The sequence below is a fragment of the Microtus oregoni genome, unplaced genomic scaffold (genome assembly GCF_018167655.1).
Source record: "Microtus oregoni isolate MIOR12 unplaced genomic scaffold, Mior012 000027F_ref0000203, whole genome shotgun sequence".
Taxonomy (NCBI): Eukaryota; Metazoa; Chordata; class Mammalia; order Rodentia; family Cricetidae; genus Microtus; species Microtus oregoni.
In genome coordinates, this window is record NW_024543086.1 from 24,224,174 (window position 1) to 24,249,280 (window position 25,107).

Sequence of the window (25,107 nt, forward strand, 5' to 3'; positions counted from 1 at the left end):
AGCCCGCCAAGCCCGCGGCCGCCAAGCTGAACTTGCGCCCGCCAAGCCCGCAGCCGCCAAGCCGAACTTGGGGCCGCCAAGCCGAACTCGCGGCTGCGAGTGGGGAAAGGAGAGGTTCTAAAACCAAACGTTGGGCGCCAAAATGAAGGCGTAAGTCACAAACAATGCCACACCAATTCGGGGTTATGATTATTAGGGTGGTATTTATTTAAAGGGGAAAAAACTTACAGATCACTGTCCCAGGCAACAGCCCTCTTCGCAACCAGGAAAGGAGTCTAGTCGCAGGCGGAGCAGGAAGTGAAGAGAGAGAGAAGAGGGAAGTGGCCGTTTTTTTAAAGGGAGAGAAACCACGCCCCAGTGGGCTGGTACCTCAGCGGTGATAGGCTGGAGGAGTGGGAGGACCTCCCGCAACACAGTTCTACTGAGTCATCTTCAAACATGTTTTACCATTTGGCACTGGGGTGAGGAGGAACAGGATAGAGATTGAAGATGCTCAAGTTTATCTTGCTCCAGTATAAATAGAAGGAGATACCATTGGAAACAGCAGGCTGTTAGGTTATTAAATAAATGGTTGTCAAGTTCAAAATTGGCAAAGAAGGAACTTATAATCCAGAAGGAGCACTGTATCCCAACCAATTTACTATCAAGCAAAATTTCATCACCTGGTCGCTGAAAACCTCTGAAGAGCTAAAGACCCAGATTGGCTGTGTTTGTTTTCTCTGGGGACTCTTACCTGCTCACTTCCTCTGACACTCAGATAAAGACTCAGAAAACCCATTTCTTTAGGATGCAACACTAACCTGGCCCTAGATATTGTTTGTATAACCACTTCTTCCTTCTCCTCTTTCTCCTCCTCCTCTTTCCCTCCTCTTCTTCTTCTTCCTCCTCCTCCTCCTCCTCCTCCTCTTCTTCTTCTTCTTCTTCTTCTTCTTCTTCTTCTTCTTCTTCTTCTTCCTCATCCTTCTCTTCCTCTTTCCCTCCTCCTCCCTCTTCTTCCTTTCAACCCAAGAATTGGAAAAAGAAGAATTATATGCCTGAATACATTCGAAATCCTGTTTTATTGAGGAATAAAATAGCATACCTTAGAGTCCAATAACCAGTACACTGTGGGTTCCTTAGGGAATGAAGTTTCTTGGGAACCAAAGTTCTGCCTCCCACCTTACAATCCCCTGACCTCTCCAAGGGAGGGTTTAGTGCTGCAGTGCAGATCCCATTCCAGGCCTGGGAACTAAGTGGGCGATGCTATAGTTTCATGCATGGACACGGACACTTCCTGCCCAGCTACTACATGGGCCTTTAGTGATGCAAAGTCATGTCTGAGAAGTGTAACTGTAGGGTTTGTTAAGTGATAACAGAATCAGTAGTGATGCTACAAGCAAGAGCAGTAGGTGGTGATGCTGAGAGAGATTCTCCTTTTGAACAATGAAATCTAGATTGTGTCCTTTCTGAGAAGATGACCCAAGTGAAGACTTACAGGTTGATGAGGATCCAGCCATGGGTAATTGAAGAAAGGTTGTTACAGGCAACAAGAACAGTGAGAGTGAAGGGGCTGAAGCTTGACTGAGCTTGGCTTAGTGAAGAGTAGGGGTCAGATCACTAGGGAGGAGGAGATGTACTGGGTAGAACTTTTGAGAAAGCTAGGAGTCAGATCCTATGGGGTCCTAAACAAATAGTAGGACAATTATATTATCCCAATGGGTGAGATATGACTTCTTGATGGTGATAAGATAGCAACTCTTAGCCAGATGGTGGTGGCGCATGCCTTTAATCCCAGCACTCAGAGGCAGAGGCAGGCAGATATCTGTGAATTCGAGGCCAGCCTGGTCTACAAGAGTTAGTTCCAGGACAGGCTCCAAAGCTACAGAGAAACCCTGTCTTGGAAAACCACATGCACACACAAAGATAGCGACTCTTAAAGAAGTAAAGGGTGCTACTGGAGTCAAACTATATGTGTGTAGAAGAACGAGGAGACATTAAGTCTTTTCAAGCCCCACCCCCTCTACCTTGATGCAATTCTGTCACAATATCAATAGGTTTCTAAGCCTTTCCAAACCGCAGGTGATGGGGAGATATTTACGCCTGCTTTACACAAGTATCATAGGGGTTCAAAAAAGTCATGAAGTATGGAGTGACAGCTGTGAAATTGTCGAGGGATAATTTTAATTGATAAAAAAGAGGTGGAAATCACTTGAGGAACAACACATTGAAGTTTCCCCTCTGATATCCACTTGAATGTATACACATGTGTACACACACACACACACACACATACAAACACACCACTGTAGTAAATTTCATGCATTTCCTGCTAAGCAATAGTTTCCTTTGCCCTCCACTATACTTGTGCTGCACTGAAGATCAGTGTCTACAGCTGTATTGAATGTAATCAAAGGGTCCTAGAATTTCTGCCTTGTGTATGTGAAAATCTCCAACCCATATCCATCCAAACATGTCTAAACCACTGCTTCTCTCTTAACAGTTGCATAAGCCATAATTAAATGATTTGTAGACGTGGTCTGAATTAAGGGCCCCGTTCATCAATACTGCATGAATTGTGTAGGCATATCTTCATTCCTACATTATTTATCTCAGCGGCCAGATGGGGATGTTGGCTGTAATATTCATCAGTAAGAAATCCACATGTAGATTTGGCATGCTGACATCTGGGCCTGGTTTGACCACCCGTGGGGTAGAGTGAATGTTTATGCTTGGAGATGACAGGGGCTGTGTTTTTAGGCAATTTAGGAGTGCTCCATCGGCTGTGGCTGACACTTGATTAGTCACCTCCTAAGTAGCTCCCATCAGAGCTGAGTGCCAGGGTCTGAGAGAAGCCAGGCAATAGTGGAGAGTCTTCTGCATGGTTATGTTGATGGTATCATGGTTAAAATCCATTTGTCTTGGCTTTAAATGTTAATGAAACATGTTTATTTGCATGTGTTTCTATGTATGGTGTTCATTTGTAAGAGTATGTTCATATGTGTGAATACATGTTTGTGGATGTACACTTGCATGTTTATATAAATGCCTGTGGAGGCTTGAGGATAACATCTGGAGTCTTCTTGATTGGCTACTTCCTATCTTATTCACTTATTATGAGGACTGATCTCTCAATTTAAGCCATAACTCACCTGTATGACTAGTCTAGCTAGCTCACTTTGCTCTGGGAATTCCTGTCTCTAACTCTGAGGTCTGGAATTACAGGTGGACTGTCATATTGCCCAGCATTTACATGGATTTTGGAGATCCAAGCTGGGCTCTTCGCACTTGTACATTAAGAACCTTATACAATGAGCCATCTCCTCATCCTAGCTATGCACCTCAGATTCTATTTTATTAAATATGACACAAATAGTGGGATTATGTTCATGGAAACCAAACCATTATTTAGGCAGGAGGTAGTGCATTGTATGGGAGCATGGATGGACATGACAGTTAGATTGTACCCCCTGACACACAGTAAGTGCTAAGGCTGCTCTGTGTTTCCCAACTGAACAGGAACTTTTGGGCCTTTCTGTGTCCCAGTGGTTACAAGTGTCATTTGAACATAGGCAGTTGATAACATAGAGAATCATGCAATAAAAGACAAATGATAAAGATTTGGAGGTGGCACCCATTAATATGCCATTGATATAAAAACAAAGGGCCAGAATATTTTATATAATAGATAATTTGAATAAGAAGATTATAGGCCATAATCATCACTGTATGTGTTTGTTGTGTAGGTATTTTCTCAGGATTAAAATATTCCTTCCTGAAGGTAGGCAAGAAGGAAGAAGATGAAAGAAAAAAGAAGGGGCCTACTAAGACTACACCCCCCCCCAAAAAAAAGCCTAGAGACTCAGGAAGCTCAGAAAGTTGCGTGATCCATGAGGTCTTTTTCCAAGGTTACAAAGCAGCCAATGATCACTGGGGAAGAGGAGATGCTCTTGGTGGACTGTCTACAAGTTTTGTAGACAGCTCCGGGGATGTAGCTTTTGAGAGTCTTCCCTCATGCTGAGGCTGAGGTGGGCTGCTCTGTAATGCAACTGTCCTTGGATCACTCATGGTCCTGTAAGAAACTTATCCCCCCTATTTTCTTGTCAGCAACTCCCATAAACTCATTGGTTCATAAATTCCAGGAAATGTCACATAAAAACATAACAGCTTCTTTTCCATTTTTTAAAATTGTGACATGGTTTGTTAAGAAGCCCAGGCTAACCTCAGACTTTGTAAATATCCTGTGTCAACCTCCCTAATGCTGGGATTACATGCAAGTCCCACTCTGACCAGGGTATGCATTGAATGTCGGAGATGTTGTACAAGGAAAATGGTGAACGATTTCCTCTGGGTGAGTGGAAGACAGCCAGCGAATGTCTTGAGTACCATTTCATATTGTGCATTTTATTTTATTATATGCAGATTGATACTTTTGGGGAACTGTCGTGGCAAAGAATGACTTACAGAATTCCTCTGGGGCATTATTTCATCATGTGTAGAATTGTTTGTAGACCCCTGGACTTGACAAATGAGTACTTGAGGACTTTGCTCTTGTGTCTGTCACCATCATCCACAGCCTGTCTCCCTGGAGAAGCACAGAACATTCATCAAACATGATCTATGTGGAGAGCAGGCAGCTTGGGGACCACATTTAGCTAGTCTCTGAGAAGAGTAGCAAACACTCCATAGCAGCTTCGGAAATGTGGTGTTTAGTTCAGATTTGCTTTACATATGCACGTGCTACCCACTAATGTTTTGAGGTTGACACCTTCACTCCCACTCTGATGGATGGGAAATGGATGTTCAGTTTTTGAGAAGCCGTTAAGTCATGGTGTTGAGAGGTCTGGGATAGGAACAAGGCAAATGTACAAGCTTAGAGATCTTGTTTGTGTCTCCCTCCAAAAGGGGATCCAACACATAAACCGTGAAGTCATCTTTTAAATTAAAAAAGATTTCTTTTCTTATGTGTGTGTCTGTGTTAGTATGTGCACAGTGCAGAGGTGTCCGCAGAGGCCCAGCGATGGTGCCTGATCCCTGGAGCTGGAGTCCCTGGTGGTGATGGGTCTCCACTGGAGGGCTGATCTTCTGCAAGTCTCTTCTCAGCCTCTGAGCCATCTCTGAAGCCCTGGGAAGTGCTCTCTGATGGAGCTGAATAAGCCAGCTCATTGACATTGAATTTCCCATTCTCTAGACCTGTGAAGTGAAACAGTGTGCTCTTCTTAGGGTGCCCTCCAGTCACTGGTCTGTGATCTTTTGTTAGAGCAGATGCAGAGGCCAGGGATTGCCTCATAGGGAAGAGAGAAGTGTTGCCGCCAGTCAACAGCCCCAGAGATGCAGCCAGCATCCACTGGCCTAGACCCACTTATTTTCTGTGAATGAAAGGAAACCATTGAAAATTCAATAATTTGAAGTTGTTTTTGAGGCTGTGTGTTCTCTTCAAGCATCCACTCTACTCTGTGGCTTTATCCTTTACCAGCGCTGACCCTCATTTGATTTATCAGAGATGATACTGAGTAATTCAGTTTGATACTGTTCCCTGTATCTGATGATAAACACTTGGGGGAAGCCAGGAGATCTATTTTTATATTAAATAATAACACCGGCCCTTTCATTATCCTTTCAGAATTGCAAATCAACCCCACTCTCCAGGCAAAAAGAGCAATGAGGATTTGCCTGGTGTCAACTCCTACATAATTATGTTATTGGTGTTACTTAGAGAGGGGCTTTGTCAGCCAGGACCAGGAGAGGGCAGTGAGCTGCCTGTCTTTGCTGTTGCTGAAGCAGTGCTGCCTTTGCAGCAGATCACTTACTTGCCTTTCTCGGAAGCAAAACCAGCATTTCTCCCTTTGAGCTAGGGAGGCCTTTGAGCTTCGCTATAGCTGTGGTTTTATGTAATACGCCTCTTGGGCTTTAAGCTGTGACTTTTCAAATTGCTACCTGTAATTGGGTAAAACAAACAGTATTTGCAAAGAGACATTTTCCCATTTTGCAACATAGCTTGTCTAAGCACTTCCGTTTTTGGTTTGTTTGAAAGATGTATTTGATTTGTGTGTGTGTGTGTGTGTCTTTGCATATGGGTGAAGATGCCTGTGAGGGGCAAAATCAGGCCTTGGGTCCCTTGGAACCGACATCGTGAGTGTGTGGTGGTATCTTGTTTGTACTCTAACAAATAAAGCTTGCCTGAAGATCAGAGTGCAGAGCTGCCACTGGTTAACCAGAGAGGCCTAGGGTACCAATTAAAACTTGTGCAACATGAGTGCTTGTGGGTTACCTAATGTGAGTGCTGGGAACTGAGCTCCAAATCTTTGGAGGAGGAGCAAGTGCTCTGAACTAGTTAGTGATCAACCTCTGCAGTCGCAGCCTTCCCGTTCTTATGCTAGTGAACTGAATTCAAAGCAGACTATCGAGGTGTGCTCAGACCCCTATGAAGAAGACAAGGAGGAAGAGACACCTCTCCTGTACACAACACCTTCTTTGTAATAATCCACTGCCTCCAGTAACGCTCACTTCCAAATACGTGCGCATGCTCAGAGAACAAATCTGCTGGTGGAACTGAGGGCTTGCATGAGCCTTTTCTTTCCTTTTTTTTTTCTTCTGTTGCTGCCTCTTTCTGAAACCCACATCATTGAATACCATTAACTTATGTAATTGCTGTGTTCCTTGCAAGGGTACCTAATATATATCTGGCTAGTTTTAAGGAACACTGAGTTTTCTCTGTGGGATGATTTGGGGGTGGCTTGGGAATTATTATTGGCTCTGCTATAAATGGCTAAGGGGGAAGGAAAGGATGCATCCAGGACACAATTAACGCCTACAGTGGTGCGGCTTGTGTGTCACCTACAGAAATAGCTGTGCGCAATGACAGCTCATCATGATTTCTAGGTATTTGGTTTGAGTAAGTGTGCATATGGAAATATATCTTTCTTTGTGTAATATGTCATAAGTGTTCATCCTTCCATCTGTAATAAATCTATCCATCCTTTTATCACCTACCTATCTATTATCTTTATCATGTATCTATCTATATCTATCTATCTATCTATCTATCTATCTATCTATCATCTATCTATCATCTATTACTCTTGTATGTATGTATGTATGCATCATTTATTTACCTATCACTTCTCTACCTGCCTACCTCTCTATATATGTATGCATAAATATGGATATACCAATGATTGTGTCTATATATCTACTTACATATGCACATGAACATGCAGGCATCTACCAACTTATTATCTACACACATATGAGTGTGTGCATGTATGTGCTATCTACCTACCACCTACCTAACTCAGCTCCATGGAAGCAACAGATCACACTGATTTTTCTGTAATCATGACCCCTCAAAGTGGAGATTGGTGGCCTCTCCATGACTCTAAAAAGCAGCTCAAAGATATTTTCTCAAGGATCTGAGTTCTCATTAGTCTTCATTTTACAGTTGTTGCTTTTTTGTTGTTCATTTTTCCCTTGCTTCCACCTATACTAGATGATGCACAAGGCAAAAATTAGATTATACACAAATTGTACACTGATTTATTAGCCTGAGCCAGGACTTTAATGAGGGAAACAGTAGAAACAGCTCTTGGGGGATATGTTTGAGCCGAGTTCTGCCATCCAGAGTTTCAGTATGAATTTGGGGTGGGGTGTTTTGCATCTCTTTCCTTACATTAGGAAATGAAGAATGTGTCTGTGTGTAAACACCCTCTTGTGCTTACCCAGTGGGCTGATGGCTGTGAGGACATGCGTGGAGTATCTTATGGGGCAGGACCTACACCACTTTGCTTTCACGACAGCCAGTCTTCAGTACTCTGTAGGGCATCTGACTGTGTCTCTCTCCTGTTTTTTTGTGTTATCTGAATGCCACCACAGTGATAGCATATGCCTGATTCATACATGAAACTGCAAATTCCTCTTTGGAATCTCTCCTCCACCGCTTGCACACTTAGTTCTGGAGGAAAGAAAAATCGTTCCATCTCTTTAATATCCTTTTCTGGAAAATTAAGAGGAAGTCATGACAGTTCCTCCCTTTGCAGGTTCATAGTCGTAAACTATCTAATGCAGTCAGGAGTTCTGCATAGATCTGGTCAAATAGTCAACTCTAGCAAGAACACTAGTGCTTTCTTGTTGCCTGTGAAGACTGGACTCTTGGCCTTTCATAGTACATTCTGGAAAATTACTACAGGCAGTGCTTCTGACAGTCACGCATCAGCCGTGGGAGGGCTTCTGCATGCAGCCAGCTGCTTGGCCTGTTTATGCCTTTAAGCAATTTCTAGCTAAGAGGAAATACGAGGTTGCAGTTTACCCGTCAAATAACCTAAAACATAACTAGAGTCAATTTCTCTCCCATGTAAACAGATCAAGTTCATGTCCTATCCTTTGTTTCCTCTTACAGCAGAGGTGGGGGCCCTTGAGCCCAGTTCTTAGGGGTGGGGCTGGGTTCTGTGCATTTTCAAAACTCTTCAATTTGTTGTTTTCATCAAGGGATGCCTTTTATTATATAACATCAAGGTTTGATAAAGTTGTTAATTCTCAGTGTGTCTGAAGTAGTGACACGCAGCAAGCAGCTCATTATCCCCCACACAAAGCATAATTATTCAATACAGAGAGAGGCTGTTTCCCAACGCTGCCTTATATCTACACTTCCCTGTGCTGGCTAATGTCGGATATTGATTCTGAATAATTCAGATAGCAATAAAATTGAGTTTGCATGACAGTCAATCAGAGGTATTTTATATTTAAGGCTCAATGGAAGAAATGGGTTATCTTCTTACCTCTGAATCTCAAAGCCATTAAAGTAATTGTAGATCATTAAGCTAAATTCCTCTATGTAATCTGGAAACTTAATCTAATTCATGCACCACTCAAAACTGTGGCAAGAGAAGGATGGATGAATTTTCGATTGCTAATGTATGTATTATGTGTACATGCACACGTAAACGTATGTATACACACACACTTATACATACATTACTTTTCTTGTTGCTGTAACAAAGAGAAGGATTTATTTTGGTTCCCAGGTATATCCCATCCTGCCAACAAAGGCGCGGTGGCAGCAGCATGGTGTGGCTAATCACACTGTATCTGTGCTCAGAAAACAACAACAAAAAAAAGATGTTTGATGCTTAGCTCGTTTTCTTCTTTTTATTCAGTGCAGGACCCAAGCACAACAAATGGTGCCACTCACACTGAGGGTAGGTGCTCCTGCCTCAGCTAGACATCTCTGCACATACCCACAGAGACCCAGACACAGGTTTATCTCCTGAGAGATTTTAAGTCCATTTAAGATAGCAGTCAAGATTATCTGTTTGTACACACTAAACATTACTGCTCACCACCATCTGACACAGTCAGCCAGTCATATGGAGTAACTTTAAATGGCCTGTGAGGGAGGTGGCGGAAGAGAGATGAGTCAGAGGGTGTAAGCACTTGCAACGCAAGCCTGACTCCCTGGGTTTGAGCCCAGGAACATGATGCCTGAAATTTGACCTCTGACTTTTACATGCACGCTATGGCATGTGTACCACACAAGTACACATACGTGCACAAACAGTTGTAATAATAATAATAACAATAGTAGCAAACATAAATTTGAAATGGTCCAATGGATGCTGTTTCCAGGTTTGTGTGGTGCTGCCAATAGATATTGAGTGACTTTGGCTGAAATGGAAATCATCGCTGAGAAGCCTAGGTTGTGAAAAGGCTTTAAATTGGTTTGATTGTCCTCCCCTGCCCTTGCCTATGGATATAAACACACATATGCTGGGCTGTGCTATTCATATGCTGTGTAACATATAACAACAAGTTGTATATTAATATATAATAGCATGGTACAATAAAACATAATGAATATATAGTATATAATATTTAATGAATATTATGTCTATACACATATTTTATTGGATTATATATAAACAGTAGAGGTCTCTAAGTTATAGAAACTCTAAATTGTTCTGATCATAGAATCTGAACACCAGGGCTGTAAAAAGATTGAATATCTATCTATACTTTAAATTTAAACATTTTCCTTTGAGAATGCCATACATGAGTACTGTATTTATATCATTTTCATTCCTCTTTAATTCCCGCCAAATCCTCCCATGCCTCTACTGCCCCTAAAATCCATGGTCCCCTCTTTAGTGTTGCACCCGATGTGTAGAACTCAGCCAGCTGAACTAATTTTATTTAATGATGCTCATATGTACACTTGTTTAAAGCCGACTACTTCCTTGGGTTTGGCTAACTAATTGGGAACTCATCCCTAAAGGATACTGATTCTCCATCTCAAAGTCAGTCCCTGCAGCTCCTCATCTAGGGGTGGGTCCTTGCAAGATTTCCCCTATCCTCTGATAGTGTTGTATAGGGTTGTGTAGGGTTGATTCTTCACTATGGCCCAGAGTGGCACACATGCTGAGCCTCACACGGGTGCAGATTTATGCAAACACTGATGAACTCATTTCTTTTTACAGTTTCAGGGTGTTCTGGCAGCTGATAAAGGGCAATCAGGTTTTCTCTCAAGTGACTGAGAATAAAGTTAGAATATTCCAGTTTGGAAAACAGAGACAGAGAGATGCTTAGATATAGCTACCTGGAAAGCCTGACACTTCCAACCAGGGGACATTATTCAACCCCATGACAGAGTAAATCTGTGAAGGCTTCCTGGGAATCTTGGAACCTAACCTCATTCTCTCCTGATTCAGAGGTGTGAGCCTGCCTGTGTGTTCTCAGTCTTACTGTTGAAAGTTAGGATGATCTGTGAATGCAACATTCTACAGGGCTTTGAGTGGGAATTTAGATCCTCGCTCCATGTTAATGTAGAAAGAAGTCAATTCTAGCTCTGCAAGTATGTAGTGAGGCCTCTAAAGTTAAGGGACAAAATACTTCAGGGCGCACGGTTTTGAGAGGAAGCTGTTTAGAAAAAGTGGTCTATGGCGAGACTCCATTACTCCCATGCGGAACCCCTGACTCTAAGAAGAAAGAGAGGCTAATCATGAATTCAGACCCTGCTGCTGTGCACTCTACTTCCTCAGCATTCTCCCTCCAGGACATAATTTGGAGGCTTTCGATGTAACCAGGCAGCTAATCTGATGCTTTTAGATGTCCCCAGGCTGTCTGTTTGGAAGAGATCTCTCCACTTCTGCAAGTCCCAATTTCTTTGACTTAAGCATTTGCTTCCTTTAAAGGAGTCTAAAATAATTATATCTCTTTATCCATCTGGAGAAGATAAAGGAATGTGGTAACAAAACCAGAAGAAATGCATCAATGGTTTATATAAGGACATGGTGCATTGTTCCCATTGGAAGAGACTTGTGGGTGGGGTAATTGAGGAGCCTGTCAAAGGTGGAATATTGTGGAACTGATGGACAACAAGACTCCCATAGATCAAACTGGTATCCACTGTATAACAGGACATATTGTGTCTTGAGTGGCACATATGTAGAATATATGTCTTTAGGTGTGTTTCACTAAGGAAGGGGTTGACTGGTTTCGTGGTTGGATGGTGATGGTATCAATGATGGATGGAGAACTTGGTTGTTTATAGCTTTGAAAAAGTTGCAGCAAGCAGTCTTACATTCAATTCCATTGTTCTGGACCCCAAAGTCATGTTAAAGGTTGTTATTAGATAAAACAAGACCAAATTTATTACTATGTGGCTTATAACACTCTTGAGTTGGAAACTTAGGTATCATCTATTCAGTTTCTAACACATGGTTGAAGAAGAGAGATACACTTGATTTACTAATGATGCCCTGACCCCATCCTGTCTTCTAATTCAGAGTTTCCAAGTTTGGAATCTGGATATTTCTGTCTTTGGCAAGTCCCAAATCATTTTTATGATGATCTAAGAACTGATATTTAACAAACACTGGGGTTTTTTTTAATGCTACAGATCAAGAAAGAGATGTTACATTTTATAACCCAAGTCAAGAACAATAAATACTCTAGATTCTTATTCCAGAAATATGCTTTGTATTTTAACAAACTGGATTTCTCCCCTGCTTGGAAAGCTTAAATTAGAGGATAAATATTGAAGGACAAGGAAGAACAGCTCAAATACTAGGGAACCAAGGCAGAAACAAAGGACAGCTCAAGTGCGGGATAATTGGTCTGATGAGGAGGGTGTGGGGATACCGCTCTACCACAAGCAGAAAGTGCCCATCCTCCCATGCATGATCTGTATTTAGTGTATATCTGTAGCTTAGAAACATGGGCTCAATAGCCATATTAATCATAATTCTCTAGGGAAAGAGAATGGAAAGAACGACTGTGTAGTTTAAAAGAATTTATTGGATTGACTTACTTGATCTAGCTACCTCCGTTATGGGAAGCCTGAGAATCTAGTAGCTGTTCACCAGCCCTGGAGTTCACAGCAGTCTCAGTCTGGTGTTGAAGGCCTGCAGGATTTTTGGAGAGCCTGTATCTTCAGCCCAGGACGGAAACTGGAAACCCTGGGTTCTGATGCTTATGAAGGAGGTGGTGGCAGGAGTGGCAACAATAGGAGAGGTATACTCTCAACGAGACACACAGGGACAATGTGGCAAAAGGCAAAATTTTTTCTAGGACCTCTTTAATCTAGGCTGCCTCTGACAACACCGTCCACATTTGCAGTGTGTCTTCCTAATTCAGGGAACCTGATTCAGAAAGCCCTACACACATATGTCCAGTAGCTTCTCTCATATTTGTTTCTAGACCTAACCAAGTTGTGAGCTAGGATAAAGCAACAGCTTAATCATATAGTGACTATCGGCCTGCTGCAGAATACTGTCACTCCTGTGTTCTCAGAGATCGCTGTCTTTCTGTGTTCCTGTCGACTCTACCTACTGATACCTTTAGTTTTATGTTTAAGAGCATTTCTCAGGGTTTTGGAAAAAGTTACTTTGCCAGTGCAGAAGGAGGACTGGACTTGTTGAGGACCTGAGAGTCCAGGGAGAATCTCTCAATAAATGAGCCTTGTAAGTTGGTGTATGAATCCTACTTCTCAGACCGCTTGGGTGAGATAATAATGAGGTTCTTATTTTATGTGTTTTGCTGTGTGCCAAAGTTCATTTTGACTGTGCATTGCTTCTTTGTATATTTTTCATGAAGAATTTCCTCTTTTTGTCTTGGTGCATCCTCTGTATCAGTGTAATGAGCCCTTGAATCACTACATGCTTTTGTTTCTCCCATTTTGTGGTGGTAAAATACTCTGTCCAAAGCAATATAGAGAGGAAGGGTTCATCTTGGCTTATATATCCAGAGGAATAAAGTCCAGCAGAGACTGGAAGACCTGAAAATAAGGCCAGAATGTCACAATTGTCAGAAAGCAGAGTGAGAACAGGAGTGGAACCAAACTGTTAAACCACAGTGCCTACCCACAGTGTCCTACTTCCTCCAACAAGGTTCTACCTCCCAAATGCTTCAAAACCTTCCCATATAACACTGGCTCCTGGGGACCAAACATTTAAACATATAAGCCTATGGAGGACACATCATATTCAAATCTCAACCCCATGGAAGTGCACTGCTAATGTTTCTATGTGAGTAGGCCCAAAAAGGGTTAACTGAGGAATAAGGCATTGCTTTCACACAGAAAAGCAAGATTAATAGTCAGCATTTCCATGGAAGGTTGACCTCCTCTGTTGCCCACAGCAGCTCAGTAAGGTTTGTGTGCTGTGCTAGAGCAGGTAAGAGCCATGCTTGGCACTTATACCACTTCCATTTAAAGGAATGTGTAAGCAAGGTATTGCTGTACCTATTTTTGTTTGAGCTGGAAAGACATTATTTACACGTTTCAAGCATAACCATCATCACACAATTTACTTATCTCTGTTGAAATGGTACAAATACCAGCTTCTGAAAAGAGCAAAAGCTATTTTACATGTTTTTGCAAAAAAAAAAAAAAAAGGATTACAATTTATTTGCTGGAATTTCATGTGTGTAGTTGTCCGTATTGACACCAGATGGCAACCTTAAGCATTGCTCCTCAGTTCCATACGTCTTTGTGTTGAGCAGGGTCCCAGTTGGTATCTAACCCACACAGCCTCCTAGTAGGATTAAACTATTTCTCTATCACTTATTGAAGTACAAACAGTTAACTACATAGCCTTTCAACATTACTTTCTCAAACCATGTCTACATCTAGGGATCCCTTTTATAAAATACTTGGAAAAATAGACATGTGTCAATATAAACAGTATGGAAACATGCGTTATCAAAATGTAAGTCCTCGGCAATAATGACTTCCTTTCTATCTTACCAGGATAAGCTTTGAAGCCATGCACTTAAGAACAGGCCTCAGAGCCCTGGCAAACTTGCCTTGAAATTCAGTCTTCAGTGGGATCGTAGCATCATGGCAAGGTGGACATCCACATGACCCTCCACTGGACGACACACTTCCTTAATCTGTGTTCCACACACAGGAGCAGGGAACGTGTTTGTCACAAGAACTTACTCTATCTCACAGCCTTCCTGAAAATTAAATTATGGGTTTCATAAGGGCAGGAGAGAATTGGCTGGTCAAGCTAGTCAATATTTTTGTAATGAACGATTTAATATTTAATAGGTAGAAAATACAAATAATGTCTGTAGCCCGAAGTGCTGGAAAATCTGAGCTTGAAACCTGTGAAATTTAGGATCGTATCTCATCTGTGTGGCTTGTGGGGAGATGGGGAGGTGCAGCGAATGCTCATTTTGCCCAGCACCTGTGGTTAGCTGGGCATCATAGCCAGCATGCCTGTCAGCTTCCTTTCTGGAAGCCAATGCACATTGCTCTTTACTTTGAATAGACCCCCTGTCAGCTTCTGAGGATTTCCATGGAGCCCACTTGTGAATTTGCAGGGCAGGGCTCTGTTCTGGGTAAATCATTAGTGCTATCCCATGCTTTGTGTTGTATGTCTTGTTGTCCTTTTGGATGCTTCAGTTCTCTTGAATGTGACATCCAAATTGTATTGCAGAATTGCGCAGGCTCTCTTGTTCAACAGCTTAATTGCCACGCTTCTATGTGCTTTTGATCCCAGATCACACCCATACAGCTCCTTGCTTGTGTGAAATCTGTCCCCCTTCATTCAACTCGCATTGAACACGTATAAATGCCCTTTCTTACGCGCTATGTGTGTAAGGGTTTGGATGAATGGGTTTCCTTTGTTCGGGTGGTAGGAAAGACATCCTCTAGACTAAACTTTGAATTGATAGAACTGTGACCATTGATCCTATCAGCTCTAATTAATGAACATTGCCAATTATGTATTACCAATTCCTTTATAGGGTTTATATCAATTAATCCTCATTATGCCCCAGGGAGGTAAGGGTCACAACATCCTCCTATTAGAGTTGAGGACCTAGGTGCCAAGAACTAAGTTCTTTACTCATTTTTTTCTACAGGGTCTGGGATATCCCTCAGCACTCACTCTAAATCAGTTCAATTTAAATCAATAGAACTATCTCAAGCTACCTGCCACCATTTCTGTCATTCACTTTATTCTTCTATGGTAGCTCTGTATATATTAATAAATGTCATCTTAATAAAGGAGGGGTCTGTGTGTGGTGCTAGACTTTGATTCCTCCTTTTCTTTCTCTCTTTCTTGTCCCAGTGGGCACCATATATGTTGTGTTTGTCATGTATGGACCACATTCCTTAAAATGTCTAAACGTGTAACATGAAACAGATGCAATGTGTATTTTCTCATTAGTTTTTGGTGTTTACATAGTATCAGTAATTGGGTGTGGGTGAACTTTTCCTGTCCTATCATCCAGTTCACAAATAACCCACACATTAACTTAATATTAATCATAAGTGCTTGACCAATAGCTCAGGCATGTTACAACTAATTCTTTTTTTTTTTTTTTTTTTTGATTTTCAAGACAGGGTTTCTCCGTAGCTTTTTGGTTCTTGCCCTGGAACTAGCTCTTGTAAACCAGGCTGGCCTCAAACTCAGAGAGATCCACCTGCCTCTGCCTCCCGAGTGCTAGGATTAAAAGCGTGCGCCACCACTGCCTGGCTACAACTAATTCTTAAATTTTAAATTAACTCATGTTTCATATCTAATTTCTGCCACATAAAAGTACTGTCCTTTTTTTTCCAAATTGTTTTTATTGAGCTATATATTTTTCTCCACAACCCTCCTTTTCTCCCCTTTCCCTTTCCATCATTTTCCATGATCCCATGCTCAGGAGATCTTGATTTTTCTACTTCCATGTAGATTAGATCCATGAATGTCTCTCTTAGAATCATCATTATTGTCTAGATTCTCTGGGACTGGGAATTGTAAGATGGTTTTTCTTTGCTTTATGTCTAAATGCCACTTAAGAGTGAGTACTTAAGAGTCTTTCTGGGTTTGGGTTACCTCACTCAATATGATGTTTTCTAGATCCATCCATTTGCCTGCGAATTTCAAGATGTCATTATTTTTTTCTGTTCTGTAGTACACCATTGTATAAATGTACCATATTTTCCTTATCCATTCTTCATCAGAGGGGCATTTAGGTTGCTTACAGGTTCTGGCTATGACAAATAATGCTGCTATGAACATAGTCAAGCACATGTCCTTGTGGTATGTTTGAGTATCCTTTGCGTATAGACCCAAAAGTGGTATTGCTGGGTCGTGAGGTAGGTTTTTTTTTTAATTTTATGAGAAATAGCCACACTGACATCCAAAGGGGCTGTACCAGTTTGCAATCCCACCAGCAATGCAGGAGTGTTTCCTTTTGCCCACAACCTCTCCAGTATAAGTTGTCATCAGTGTTTTTGATCTTGGCCATTCTTACAGGTGTAAGATGGAATCTCAGAGTTGTTTTGTTTTAAATTTATCTGATGGGTAAGGATACTGAGATTTCCTTAAGTGTCTTTCAGCCATTTGAGATTCCTCTGTTGCGAGTTCTCTGTTTATATCTGTACCCTATTTTTGGGAGACTTACTCTGGGCCAGCCCCAAAGGGAGACTTGCTCGCTCATCCCTCAAGACTGAGGTCTCTTAGAAACCCCTTTTCCATGTTTTCTGTGTACCCAGAAGCCACTCACTCAGTAAGCACACGTCATAGACAGTTCTCCGGCTGATTTGTCACACAAATGATGTTTATTTGAAAGGCTCTTCCCGTGAGCTTTGGGCTGCCTTGGCAGGGCTCCCCTTCCTTCTCTGCTAGCACCTGATGGTCTTCCTACCTTCCTACCCAATGCTCAGCACCTGCCTGGCTCCTCAGCATGGAGACATCTGTGTGGGTACAGATTCTCTCTCAGGCTGACCCATATCCTAGTTGCTAAGGGTTTCCCTGCCAGCCTCATGTATGGGAACTCAGGCAAGAAGTCAGTTCTGGAACTTCCTCTTGCTCACAACCCTGCCTCTGCCTCATTGAGAGGCTCCAAAAACTGGGAACAGTTCTGCCTTCCACTCATTCCAGAATAACAAACACCCAAACTCACAGAGGAAGAGGCTCCATCTGCCTAAAAAGATTATTTTAATCCTTTTCTTTTTTAAATCTTATGGGTAGAGAGGTGGCTCAGAGGTCAAAAGTGTTTGCTGTTTCTTCAGAGGACCAGAGTTCAATTCCTAACACCTACAATGGATGACTCACAGTCACCTGTAACTCCAGCTCGAGGGGATCTGATGCCTCGTCTGCATACATGTGCACACAGACATAAAATAACAAAGACATTTTCATCTTGTCCAAAGTAATCTGTTAATTCTAGAGTAGTAGTCAAGGGAGTTAACAGTGGCTTTAGAGTCTTATCGTTGTTAAACTAAGCGATAGAAGCCAAACATTAAAATGGACACATTGCAGTTTTTCATTTTGAAGAAATATCCAGAAGAGGCAATCTATAGAAACAAAAGGTGAATCAGTGGCTGCCAGGCACTAGGGGAATTGATATTTCAAGTTTCCTTTTGGGATAATGAAAATGTCATGGATATAGGTAATGAGATAATTTAGTAAATACACTAAATTGAACTGAGGAATAAAGAATTATGCTGCTTTAAATGCTAAAAAATAAATAGTATCAGAATGTTTTAAAGATGAAAACTAATGGGTTACTGCTAAATTTGATTAATTTAATAGAGGGGGTGTGGGCTCAGTTAAAATCATGGGATTTTCACACATCATATCCAGTCTCTCATCCATGGGGTCATACTTGGTAAGATACATGAACTCTGTGTCTTGCTGCTCATTCTTGTCCATTACAGAAATTACCCTCACTTTTCACAGTTTTTCTGGGGATTATGAAGTTTTCGCAGACAAATAATTTGCCGTCTCTTTAAGCTGTGCCTCACAGAGGGTTTTATCTTCAAAAAAACAGCTATTTTTCACTCAGGACCCCTTTTTCAGAGAACTCCAAGAAATGGTGCTTTTTGTTGTATATATTCTGCCCCATATTGAGATTGAGTTCCATTCCCCACAAGGCTAACACCTGGATCCTGGGAGCCCCCACAACGCATAAAGGCCCCTGAGTGGCATGAAAAGATAGAGAATAAGCCAAGAACAGGGATAGGGGCCTTCTTGTACCGCAGAGACACAGAGGGGAAAGAAAGCTGGAACGGGAACATTGGTTACATAACTTCCAGGCCCTCCTCCTGTGACTACTTGGAATAAGCAGATGGCTGAAGAATGACGTTCTCTTTTTTTTTTCCTTGCTTGTTTCGGTTTTTGGAATGTGTTTATTTCCCTAGATGGATTACTCAGGTGGATTAACCCATTCCTGAAAGAGATTTAGGGGGGCATCAATGTGACTATTCAAAACATTTTTCTGACCTACCCAAGATGGAATAACTTCTGCTTCAAATTATTTTAACGTCAGAATGCAACAGTAACAAACACAGTTCTTGTCTACAATGGTGAGATGAGAAAATGAGTTCAGAAAGAAAGCTGTTGATTGACACCTTGCTGGTGTGCAGGCCAGATGTGGCATATTTTATTCTTACACTGGATTCCATTTACAGAAGATAAATGGATAAAATGTCAAGTGGATAGCTTAGGAGTCTGAAACAATAGATCCTGAGTGCAAGTAAGTATTTATCAAGGAGTGCTACAATCAATTAGTAATGTCTGTTCCGGCTGAGGTATTAAAAATAGTCACTTGGTCTGTATTTCAGCCAGTTGACTTCTTTCATTTATACACCGCAGTATCTTTTTACCTAAATAGAACACATACATTCTTAAGAGACAGGACAGGGGCTAGGAGACTTTAGCATTATTAAAAGTGTTTGTTAAGTAAAATAGCAAGAGCACAATGAACAGCACAATGTGTTGCCTGGAAAAACCTGGCGGAATGAATTAGAACTGTGAGAGTCCATGGAGCAAAGTCTCTCCAAAGAAAAACATTTAAATACTTACTACAGTTGCTAGTGTGTTTTTTCTCTTTTAATAAGTGTTAAAAAATTAGGCACATCTGTACTTCTGTCCAAGGTAGAATAACATGAACTGACTTAGTCCCTCACTTAACCATGGAATGCACAGAGCTCATGGAAAGATGGCTTGTATATCGTTACTGTGTGGTGATCCTTGACAGAAAAGGAGAAATGAGTGTGCCAGGATACTGCTTTGCCCAGAGTCCATGTGGGCAGAAAGGGCACTCAAGAAAATCCCAAATTGCTAATACTGTGGAAAATCCACATGATTGTAACTTGAATCTCAACAATAAATAACCAAGTAGGTAGACTTCAGAAAAGGTAGCGAACACTCAACAATGATACTGGTCAGTGGGGTGTTGTCAATCCTTGCAGGCCTGTATATCCCCTAAACAGCAGATTAATCTTGTTTCTTAGAGCCCAAGCACCATATTTCAGGGGGACTATCCTAATTAGTTTTAACTGTACACAGCAGTCTGAGAAGAGGATCTCAAGTATGAATTGCTTAGATGAGATTGGCCTGTGGCCATCTGTAAGGCATCGTCTTGAATGCTAATTGGTGTGGGAGACCATCGCCCACCACAGGAGGCACCATTCCCTTTGCAGTTGGCCCCAAGTTGCAAAAGAAAGCTAGTTAAGCATGAACTATTGAACAAGTCATAGAATGAGCCAGAAAGAGGCATTCTGCCATGGTTTCTACTTCAAGTTCCTGCTTTTTTCCCCTGAGCCTTGACTTTTCTCAACAATAAATTGTGACCTGGACGTTTAATAAAAATAAATTCCATCTTCCCTAGGTTGCTTTTGTTCAGAATGTTTTTATCATAGCAACGGAAAGGAAAATAAGAGATAGACATCAGGCAGCAAACCTCAGCAGAGGCAAAATTACCAGAAACAATGCGTTCTCTGATCATGGTGGAATCAAATTAGAAATCAGTTAAAACAGATACAGTAATAAAGTCTCTAGGGCCTGGAATCTAAACAGTACCTTTCTTTTGTCCGAGGCTTTCTGTCCTACCCAGTTTCCACAGTTGTTAAGTCCCAAAGAAATGAAAAAGAGAGTAGTTGGGTTTGGCGACACACGCCTTCAACCCCAACACCTGGGAGACTTTATTTTGCTTTTCTCCTGACCATTAGCCATAACAACTTGTAACCAACATTCTAAACAAAGAATATTAGATTCAGAGTTCTTGTTTGTTTGTTTTTTTTTAAGAGGGGGAAGTGGTGTGGGACAATGGTCTGTATCTGTCAATTATATTTTAAATAAATGCTGATTGACCAGTAGCCAGGCAGGAAGTATAGGTGGGACAACCAGACAGGAAGTAGAGGTGGGTCAATGAGGACAAGAGAATTCTGGGAAGAAGGAAGTCCTAGCCATGACCCAACCACAGAAGAAGCAAGATGTGAGAGTTAGCTAATAAGAGGCTAGAGCTAATGGGCCTAGCAGTGATTTAATTAATACAATTTTTGTGTAGTTATTTCTGGGCTAAGCTAGCAGGGTAGCTATGATGAACAAGCATCCCCTCCTTTACAACACCTTTCCAGGTTGAAAATGAGGTCTCCATTGAGCTTTGTAAAAGTAAGCATACAACACAAGCTTTCCTGTCTTCATATAAAATGGGGAAAATATAAGGTTAAAAGTATAAATCATTAAATAAATCCAAAGTAGTTAGAAAACAATAAAGAATGGATCGAAAGCCAATGGAATTGAGCAATGACAAATGGTAGAGAAAAGCTGAGTATTTGAAAATACAGAGAGTTGCACACGTATATCCAGAGTAGAAAGATGTACAGGTAAATGGATGGAATAGTTATCATTTCCAAGTAGGAGTCAAGGGATACCTGCCCAGGGAATGGTGCCTCCCACAGTGGGCCGGGCCCTCCTACATCAATTAACATTCAAGACAGTGACCTGACAGATTTCCCATGGGCCAATCTGATCTAGGCAATCTCCTCCTGAGATTTTCTTCTCAGATGACTCCATGCTATGTCATGTTGACAGTTAAAGCTAATGTCTCCCTAAATGTATGATATATACACACCTGGAAATAAGAATAATCTGAAAAAAAGATCCTGAAGGAAAAATATTAAAATTATAGTCAGATGGAAGGCAAAAGGCTATGAAGTTAAAGGCACTTGCTGCCAAGCTTGATGACCTGGGTTTTGGTAACCAGGAACCACATTGTCGAAAGAGAGAACTTATTCTTGCAAACTGCCCTCTGATTCATGCCCCCATGACATGTGTCTGGGTTTGTGTACAGACACACTAATATTCAAACGTATGCATGCATATATATATTTAAATTATTTTAAAAATTTAAGTATACTAACAGAATATGCTGAACCAATCTATCCACATAAATTATAAAACCTGGAGAAAATGGATCAATTCCTTACAAAGCATACTACCAGGTATGTTTAAAATCTGTGTGTGTTACCAAGAATAGCTATGAATGTAACTAAATGCAGAATTGTGAGCTTACTTAAAACTTCAATATTTTTGTGATTGTCTTGGTAACTCAGTTGGGCAGTATTCAAGCTTGAACATCATAGATGGCAACATTGAGTCTCAACGGCCAGAAGTTGGGCGCTGCTCTTGTCTCTATTCAATGTGTATTCAGTAAGGATTTGCACAGCCTGTAATCAGGAGGAAATATTCACAATTTGCAAATATTTTTCAAAAAGTAATCTCCTAGATGATTTCCCTGAGGAATTCTACATTATTTTAAAAGATGATTAATATTGTTCTGTATATTGCTTCTAGAAAAGAGGTGGAAGGACATATCCCAATTTATTTAAGGAAACCAATACAAGCCAGATAATAATCATACAACAAGAAGAGAGTGCTGCAGATGGATACCCTTCATGAACATTGACATAAAATATGTAAAATATTTACACAACTATGTAGGAAAATAAATATATACCCTTATTGGATAGGGAGGAGCTCAGGCATGCAACATTGGTTCAATATCTGGAAATCAATGCTATCTACTCTAGTGAACACCTAAGGAAAAATTGTAGAGTCTTAAAGTTAATGCTGGTTCCCACATGAGAAATTGATGCCCATCCAGTACGCTGAGAAATCTAAGATTAAAACAGAGCAAATTTCCTGGATTTTTAAAAATTGCGGAAGTTTGAAGCTAGAACTGTAGTTGGTGGTACAGCTGGGTGCTTTCCCTAAAAGAGTGGGATAGAAATACCTGTTATTGAGCATAATATGAAGGTTCCATAATTATCACATGCATATCTCTAGGTATTATATATCTATATTTATATCTAATATCTACATTTATATTACAGCATATGTACACACACACATGTATAGACACACACACACACTGATACACACACTCAGGCAAAACAAGCATAGAAGCAGTTGACTTCCATATCCGCAGTGAGTTAACAGGACTGTTTGTGAGTGCCATGACTATTTATAAAGAGCACTCTAATGTATGTACTCACATGACTGTTTATAAAGAACACTCCAATGTATGTTCTCACATGTGCTCACACACGCCCCTCTCCCATACACACTCACAAACTCCACAAGAGTATTCAACTAGAAAAAGGTTTAGGATGTAAGAATGCACTCCAAAATAATTGTATTTATAAGTCCTTGTTAGAAAACAAATACAAGACAGTTTACTTTACACATGCATGTCTTTCTTTCTGTCACTCAACACTAGGAAAGAATTTAGATGTGTAGGTAAGAAAACATACACATGACTTAAAAGGCCAGATGTGTCATAGCTTTGACAACCACTGAGTTTCAGCCTATGTGTTGGTACATGTATTAATGTACCATGCTTGAACCATTCCAGATTGTATCCATAGTTTAGAGCATTGTCTTGTACAGGAAAACTGACAAGTTTTTATTTGTCAATTAAAACCTGCCCAGAGGCAAGGTAAATAGTAGACACTCCCTGTCATTATCTGCACAACCTGTACTGTAATACAATCAATTTTCTGATCACACAGACTTTCATTGTCTACTTCTGCTGCAGTTTCCTCTGGTCCTGGTTTGAAGAATATATTTACCCCGAAGTGAAACCCATTATATCTGAGCATCTTGTGTTTGTGAAGAAGTCTACTTTGGTGTCACCACACACAGGCATCAGCTGAGGGAACACTGAGTACATGGACCTGTCTTGCCACCCTGTGGATTTGTAAGTGGAAGAATATATCCCCCTGTAACCAGCAGACCATGATTAGCCAGGATTGCACCATCTACACAGGACCTTGGAATGGTTTCTACATCATCTCGGGACGTGGCAAGGCCACTGGTCTCTAGCCCTGATGATTTTCTAAAGGATAACTACAGGAGTAAATACCACACTTCTTGAATCTTATCCAAAAATGGAAAAAAGTAGAGTTTATAAAACATGTGTTCAGAGAGAATAACATGGTTTAAATAAGTTCCCAAAAGGATATTCAACATGATCAACTAGTGCAGAAATTCAAATTGAGACTATCATCACATGCATGTGGGTTTAGTAAAGGCATGTACTGGTGATTACAGAAGGCAGGCAGTGGGTGTCTTCTGGATTTCTGATTGGGGTGTAAAATGATGAAACCCTTCTGAAAAGTTGTCTGGTAGGTTCTCTAAGAAGGTAAATTCATGAACTAATGATCTTCTCTGGATATCTACATCCTACTAATAAAAAGTTTTATTCTACACACAAAATTTAAAAATCCTTTCCTAATTATCATCACCAGTTTTGCTCAGAAGAGTTAGACTCTAGAAATAAGGCAAATCTTTCCATCCAATGAACACTCCATGCTATGAGCTTTGGCTCTTCTCCCAAAGCTCGAGGCCTCAGGTTAGGGAAAGCCCTGTGAGGTGCTTTCCCCTGGACATGATGAGGCAGCAGACTGCTAGTCGCAGCAGCTGTGATCTGCCTGTACATGACCCGCAAAAGATCAAGACAATTACAGATTTATGAATGGAGCTAGGAAGGTCTCTGAGGTCCAGCTCTTAGCTGAGGAGATATTGGCAGCTGACAGCAGAGGGAAGGAGTGTTACTTTGCTTAGGGGGAAATTGCCCTGAATAGGTTCCCCATACTCCAGTGGATGATCAGGTATCCGTGTACAGAAGGGCAGCAATAAATGGTTTCTGTGAGTTAAAAAGTAATAAGAGATAACTTTTAAAAAAGAAGGGCCATGAAGTTTGGAGAGAGAGGTGTGATAGGCTCATACTGTTGGGAGTTGGAGGAGGGATTGAGGCCTGGATTTGGTCAACATACACTGCTAACATACATGAAATTTTCAAAAAGTTAAAAAAAATTAAACAAACTATTGTTCTTTATAACACCAACAACATGAACGAATCCCAAGAGATCTTACTGATTGACAACTGGAACAATATTGAATGGTTGGTCACCTTATGCATTTTTTATGGATTCAAAATGTTACTTGAGGAGGCAAGTACATTAGTGACTATCAGTAGGGCATCTAAAAGGCAGATAGGAATGGGTATAAAATAATAGCATGAGGGAGATGATGATAGTGATGACCAGTCTGTGTGTTGATGGTAGTGGGCTTACATACCCCTGCACGTGAGAAAAAAGGGTGTAAAGCCATAGCACATGGTATGTTAATATCAGCTCCCAACTAAGATACTGCACTGTGGTTTCATAAGACAGACTGCCAGTGTCTTGAGATGAAGGGAACAGGTCCCTCTATGTCACCTTTGTAACTATCTGTGAATCCATAATAACTTCCAAATCAAATGTCCCATCGGTCTCGCTTTTACAAGGTGTAGTATAAACCCTAAAGCACCCACTAAAACAACAAAACACTGAAGAGTAGCTAATAAGCT

At 41.0% G+C, this 25,107-nt stretch overlaps 1 protein-coding gene across 19 annotated transcripts in view; it reads left to right on the top strand.

Annotated features, from left to right (window-relative positions):
* The window catches only part of Rbfox1 (RNA binding fox-1 homolog 1), a 2,144,901-nt gene that overhangs the window by 1,272,615 nt on the left and 847,179 nt on the right, over positions 1-25,107 (top strand). The window lies entirely within an intron of this gene.